The following is a 7,313-nucleotide window of genomic DNA, read 5'->3' as shown; positions in this document are numbered from 1 at the left end:
CCTAAATTTGGCACCCTAAACATTTCCTATGCCGTTAAACTTTGGGCTCACAAAGAAATCATATTAACAAAGATCATCGCTTTTTATACAACTCTCATACACAAGAAAAATTTACATGGAGCACATGAATTAATAGACTTATGCCATACATGCAAAAGGCTTGCACCATCATAAAAATAAAATTATTTTTTCACTGCTCCACTAAAAAATGCAATTCCCTCTAAATTTTAAATATTTTTTCAAGATGCCTAACTTTTCCACTATAAGAAACATGAAGTGGTAGTGTATATCACAGTTGTCTCTCCAATAGTTCACTAGGTGCGAGAAACTTCAAAAAAATAATGGGCTCAAAAAAATAATGGGCTCCCTTACACAACACAAGCTTCCTATTATAGATTTCACTAAGGAAAACTTGAAGCCTGGTACAAGTTCATGGGACAAGACAAGTAAACAAGTCCTTTCTGCCCTAGAAGAGTATGGCTGTTTTGTAGCTGTATATGATCATGAAGTTTCATTAGAGCTTCGTGATAAAGTTTTCAACAAGGTGGAAGAGCTGCTTAAGTGGAGGTTTGCTCCCTTCCATACGGACCTGGTTTCGAATCCCCTAGCTGCTTAAGTGGGAGTCCGCTGGTTAAGGTGGCGCGGCTAGCTCCCCCCAGTTTGGCTTGTAGAGTCGGCTCCACAGGGGCCGGCTTTGGGGGTGTTCTGGGCAAAAAAAAAAAAAAAAAAAAAAACTCCCCACAGCTACCAAAATGCAAAACCAGGCAAGTATACCTTTGTATGGCTATGTGGGTCAAACCCCCAGTCTCCCCCTCTGTGAAAGCATGGGCATTGATGGTGCAAATACACTTGAAGGAATTCAAAAATTCACTAATGTCATGTGGCCCAATGGAAATGATGATTTTAGGTATAATTCATTCTATTTTCTCATACTAACTTCTTCTGTGTATGACTTGATGATTATTCTTAGGAACAGAACAAGTAGTCAAAGCTTTTTTAAAAAAAATCTATGTAAAGTGTGTGTGTCTTTATTTCTTTATTTATTTTTATTATTAATATTTTTTTAAAATTTATTTTATCGGCGAAGTGTTTACTATAATTTTTGCTTATAGTTTATAAGGTAGAAATAGCTTTAATAAATTGATTATTGATAAATAGAAGAAATGAATATTTTTAAGAAAGTACATATGATAAATTTTCTCATTCACAAAACCTATTTGGTGTAGCTTATAGGGCATGCTTGTATATTATTTCATTTTTTATTTTATTTTGAGAGCTTTTGCTAAAGTGTTTGATGTATCTTCTACATACAAATAAAATAAAAATAACTTAAATAAGTTTTAAAAAAGATAATTTTTGGGATGAGAGAAGGAGGATATTCTTAACTTATACTTTTTTGTTGTTAATTTTTAACTTGGGCTTGGACTGTATGTTCACAATCTGGCCCACCTGGTCTGGCCTATCAGCCTGCTTTACACCCATTCAAGACCAAGTCCGTCTGAGGTGCGGTGTCATTTTTGATGAAAAAAATAAATTTTGGATGAAAAAAGATTAAAAAAAAAATAAAGATCAAGATCGGCCCAAGCCCGGCCCGTCAATCCACTCGAGGTACAAATACCCTACGTGCCTAGTTTTTTAGCCCCTGACTTGGTCTAAAATTTGGCGGGGATCAGAGAAATCCGACATGGGCCAGCCCAAATTTACACACGTATGCCACACATGCAAAGATTGTAAATCATTAATTTTTTTTTTCTTCTTTTCAATTTATAGTTTTGCCCATTAACTTAATTTGCTTTACAAAGGATTTGAAGATGATTTGTTGGTATTATAATGTTAGGGATTATGAAAAAAATATCATGAAAATGATCATGAAAGATTCTCTATCTTTAGATTATACCTATAATAAAATACCACACGTTAATCAAATGATGAAAAATTTTCATTATATATTTCATGATATTTTTTTTATAATTCCTAACATTATTACCGTCTATACTTTCACTACCGGACGGATAATGATTACACCTTCGGAGAATAACACATCAGTGGAGCAAAAAAATAACAATATTAATTTTAATTATTAATATTTATAATATTCTTTTATTTTTTTAAAATATTTTTCACTGACATAGTATCAGTGTAATTCTCCCAAAAACCAAAGAAAATGCCCTAGTTAATTCTAGACAATGAAAAGTGGTTAAATCACTTTTTTTTTTTTTTTTTTTTTATACTTAAGATAAAAATACAAAAACTCAAAAATTATTTTTAAAAATTATTAACCAAACAAAGTGATTTAAATTTCTTAAACAGTGGGTTTCTAATCACAAGAAAAATAAACAAATAAAAATTTATTTATTAATATTTACAATATATTTTTTATCATAATTAGTAAATATTAAATGTAATAGTGATATTACGCGACAGTATCATCATTCAATGAGTAATCTTGATTTGTAACAATGATAGGCTAATGGAAAATAATGATTATTCACTTAATCGAATTTGTAATTTTTTATTAACATATGATATTACTGTTACAATTAATATTTTTTTTCTCTAATGGATGTGAATGTCTATTTAATGGGGTCGCTTAGTTTTTAATGAGGTTAAGCTATATTAAATAAAATATTAATAATATAAGTAATTTTTCTTTATAGTGTTTTGATATTTTGATCGGAGCTGGAAACCTATCAATTAATGGCATCATCCTGACCGTCACATAATATCACCATTACATTCAATATTTACTCATAATTGAGACTACATCCAATATTTACTCATTTCCTGGCCAGCTAATCAGCAACACAGGCATGCCTTACACTCATGAATATTGGGTACAATTTTTAATAATTCTTTCAAAATCCTAGCAATGATCTTATATGAAAAGACAAAAACATAACAAAAAGAACTGATTATTGGAGGGTACACAAAAATTGAATGTAAATGTGATCTGATGAGAGGATTATTAATAATCGATCAACTTAATCTTTTGTAAAAAAATATTTTATTTAACATACTTTAAAAAATGAACGGTTCAAATAATTGATGTGAAATTCAGAATGACCCCTTTTTGTGCACAACAATGACTGTTATGCATGGCGCACAACAATGGCTATCTGCAACAATATTTTTGTTGTTCAGGTGCCCCTAAATTTGGCACCCTAAACATTTCCTATGCCGTTAAACTTTGGGCTCACAAAGAAATCATATTAACAAGGATCATCACTTTTTATACAACTCTGATACGCAAGAAAAATAATTTACATAGAGCACATGAATAGACTTATACCATACATGCACAAGGCACTATCATAAAAATAAAGTTATTTTTTCACTGCTCCACTAAAAAATGCAATTCCCTCTAAATTTTAAATATTTTTTCAAGATGCCTAACTTTTCCACTATAAGAAACATGGAGTGGTAGTGTATACTGTATATCACACTTGTCTCTCCAAGGGTTCACTAGGTGTGAGAAACTTTTAAAAAATAATGGGCTCCCTTACACAACACAAACTTCCTATTATAGATTTCACTAAGGAAAACTTGAAGCCTGGTACAAGTTCATGGGACAAGACAAGTAAACAAGTCCTTTCTGCCCTAGAAGAGTATGGCTGTTTGTAGCAGTATATGATCATGAAGTTTCATTAGAGCTTCAACAAGGTGGAAGAGCTGTTTGAACTCCCCACAGCTACCAAAATGCAAAACAAGGCAAGTATACCTTTGTTTGGCTATGTGGGTCAAACCCCCAGAGTCTCCCTCTCTGTGAAAGCATGGGCATTGATGGTGCAAATACACTTGAAGGAATTCAAAAATTCACTAATTTCATATGGCCCAATGGAAATGATGATTTTAGGCATAATTCATTCTATTTTCTCATATTAACTTTTGTTTTCTGTATGACTTGATGATTATTCTTAGGAACAGAAAAAGTAATCAAAGCTTTTCTTAAAAAATAATCTTTGTCAAAGTGTGTGTGTGTTTTTTTTGTAATTTTATTTTATCGGCGAAGTGTTTATTGCAACTTTTGCTTACAGTTTATAAGGTATAAATAATTTTAATAAATTGATTAGTGATAAATAGAAGAAATGAGTATTTTTAATTTTTGTTTTTTAATTATCAACTTCCAGTTTCTTAAGAAAGTACATCTGATAAATTTTCTCATTCACAGAACCTATTTGATGTAGCTTATAGGGCCGGCTTATATATAATTTAATTTTTTATTTTATTTTGAGAGCTTATCCTAAAGTGTTTGATATATCTTTTACATAGGACTGCAAATGAACCAATCTGTTCATGAACAAGCTCAGTTCGGCTCGGCTCATTTATCTATATTTAAATTATATTATATATATTATTTATATATTAAATAATATAAATAATATATAAATATATATAAATAATTGTATAAATATATTATTTGTATATTAAATAATATAAATAATATTTTTTATTTAAATAATATAAATAATATTGAAAAAAAAATTATCGAGCCGAGCTCGAGTTTCATTAATGTTAACGAGTTGAGCCGAGCCGAGCTCGAGCCCAGTTTCTTATCGAGCTGAGCTCGAGCTCAATAAACGAGCTCGATAAGTAAACGAGTCGAGCTCGAGCTCAACAAAGCTCGGCTCGGCTCGTTTCGTTTGCAGCCTTATCTACATACAAATAAAATAAAAATAACTTAAATAAGTTTTAAAAAATATATTTATTGGGATGGCAGAAAGAGGATATTCTTAACTTATACTTTTTTTATTAGTAATTTTTAACTTGAAAGAACTTCAACCAAAAAAGATCAAAATATTTTTCTGTGGTCAATTTGTATGTATGTGTGCGTAATTATTGATAAACTTTTTACATTTTTTCAATTTTATTTTTTGCTTTTTTATGTTGATTCTTGGGTATTAGTGAAACAATACACCCATTTTCAAAGACAATACAAAAGTTGGAACAAATGGTGGTGAGGATGGTGTTTGAGAGCTATGGTGAAGAGAAATACTACAAGGAGGCATATCTGAAGTCAGCATCACACCTGTTTAGAGTGATGAAATACAGAAAACCAGAGGAGAATGAGAGTAAGATGGGAATAGTAGCACACACAGACAAGACATATATGTCAATAATTCATCAAAAAGATGAAGTAGATGGTTTGGAGATTAAAGCCAAAGATGGACAGTGGTTTGGTGTTGAGCTGTCCCCTTCTTCCTTTGTTGTCATGGCTGGCGAGGTCATCTTGGTCAGTAATTACTCATCTCTTTTTATATATTTCACCACCCAAAAATTATTATTTCTTGCTTACTTTCATTGATATTATACTTTTGAATGAAGAGAAAATTGTAAATACGTAGGACAGTTACAAGATAATTAAATTATATATGAACTTTTTTTCTAGTGCAACTTTAATACATATAAAATATTTGCACCAAATACATAAATAGACTTGCACTATATACACACGAAGCTTGTTTAACTATTTTGAATCAAATATGAGTGATTTGGCCAAATGATCAAATTGTGCCATAAACTTGCTGTCAATAATCACCCTATCCTACCTTTATTAGCCACCCGTTTTATCGACCATTTCATTTTGAGAAAATTACAAAAAAAATAAAAAATAAAAAAATTTCAAAGTTTGATTCTTATAATAAAATAAATCCTTATTTTTTTAATTTTATTAATTTAAACTCTAACAATTTATTTTCAATCTAAATAATTTGTTTATTTCTATTAAGTAAAAACTAATGGGAAAAAAGATATTTTAGTTATTATTAAACTCAACAAAAAATAGTATTTCAAATATTTTATGTACATATATCTACATTGAGTTTAATGATTAATTTTTTTTATCAGTTTAACTTAACCGAAATAGACGGATGGTTTAGATTGAAAATAAATCAAAATATTAGAGTTTTAATTGATAAAATTAAAAATTCAAAATTTATTTTGTTAAAATATTTATAATTTTTCCTTTAATTTTTATTGTTTTATATAATGTTTCTAAAAGATTAGAAGTGATGCATTATTATTATTATTATTATTATTATTATTATTATTATTATTATTATTATTTATTTATTTATTTTTGTTGAGCTAGGCATGGAGCAATGACAGACTTCATGCTCCGAGTCACCATGAAAGGGGACAAAGACAGATACACACTTGCACAATTCTCAATGATGAAAGAGATTGTGGAAACACCAGAAGAGCTAGTTGATCAGGAACACCCCTCTCAGTTTAAGCCCTTCGATCATTTTGAGTGTCTTGAATTTTATGGTAGACCAGAGAATAGAATGTTGGAGAGTGCTATCAAAACCTACTGTGGCATGTGATTTGATATATATGTCTGTTAGTCTAATTCAATGGGGACTTGATCTGTGTTAAATTTCTATATCTATATAGTATATATAATAATCCAATGGAACTTGGTGGTATGTTATCTCTGTAAAAATCAGGGTTGTGTGGTCGTTCATGTATCTATTCTGTGTAAGTTCTTAATGCTTTTCTTGGAATAGAAAGTGTGTTGTAATATTATAAGTGTAAATTAGATCGGCTGTTCCTGTATTTTACTATATGAGATGTTTTGAAAAGATGATTAAAAATTAAATTTTTAATTTTTTTATATGAGAGGTGATATAATTTAAAATGGAATTTTTATTGATAAGTCCAATTTAGAAGTGTTTTAACCCAAGAAGTCCATGAAGGAATTTTTTAACCCATTTAGTCCCATATATGTATAGTTTTATTCCATAAAGTCAATTTTCTTGATTTACACTATTTTCTTGGACACTTATGCCGTTATATTCAATTTTGATACCCTTATAAATATTTTTTGAACGATTAGCAATTTAATGATGTGAACATTCATATTTTAAAATTCACATTGGTAATTGGCCCGTGGACGGCCCGAAATCCGCCCGGGAGCAGGGGCGAGCCCGGCCCGTTGACAATGTAAATATTCACATTGACATGTTAACATTCACATTAATAGGAGTGTAAAATTGGTCCGCGTCCCGTAACGGCGCGAAACCCGCTCGCGGCCCACGGGCGGCCCGGGACCCGGGCCGCCCCATTGACAATGTGAATATTCACATTGACATGTTAACTTTCACATTGATAAAAGTATAAAATTGACCCGCGGCCCATGGGCGGCCAAAAGCCCGCCCGCGGCACGGGGAGGGTCCGGCCCGGTCCGTTGACAATGTGAATATTCACATTGACATGTTAACATTCACATTGATAGGAGTGTAAAATTAGCCCGCGCCTCGTGGCTGCCCGAAACCCGCCCACGGCCCGGGGCGGGCTCGACTCGGCCGGTTGAC

At 31.4% G+C, this 7,313-nt stretch overlaps 1 pseudogene; it reads left to right on the top strand.

Moving 5' to 3' along the window:
• The first annotated feature begins 358 nt into the window (after positions 1-358).
• LOC114277724 (putative 2-oxoglutarate-dependent dioxygenase AOP1) lies at positions 359-6,353 on the top strand (annotated as a pseudogene).
• Positions 6,354-7,313: the final 960 nt, after the last annotated feature.

This window comes from Camellia sinensis, chromosome 15, assembly GCF_055761805.1.
Source record: "Camellia sinensis isolate YWXY chromosome 15, ASM5576180v1, whole genome shotgun sequence".
NCBI classification, from domain to species: Eukaryota; Viridiplantae; Streptophyta; class Magnoliopsida; order Ericales; family Theaceae; genus Camellia; species Camellia sinensis.
The sequence above is the reverse complement of the archived record's forward strand: the minus strand, read 5'-3'. Positions and strand labels throughout refer to the sequence as shown.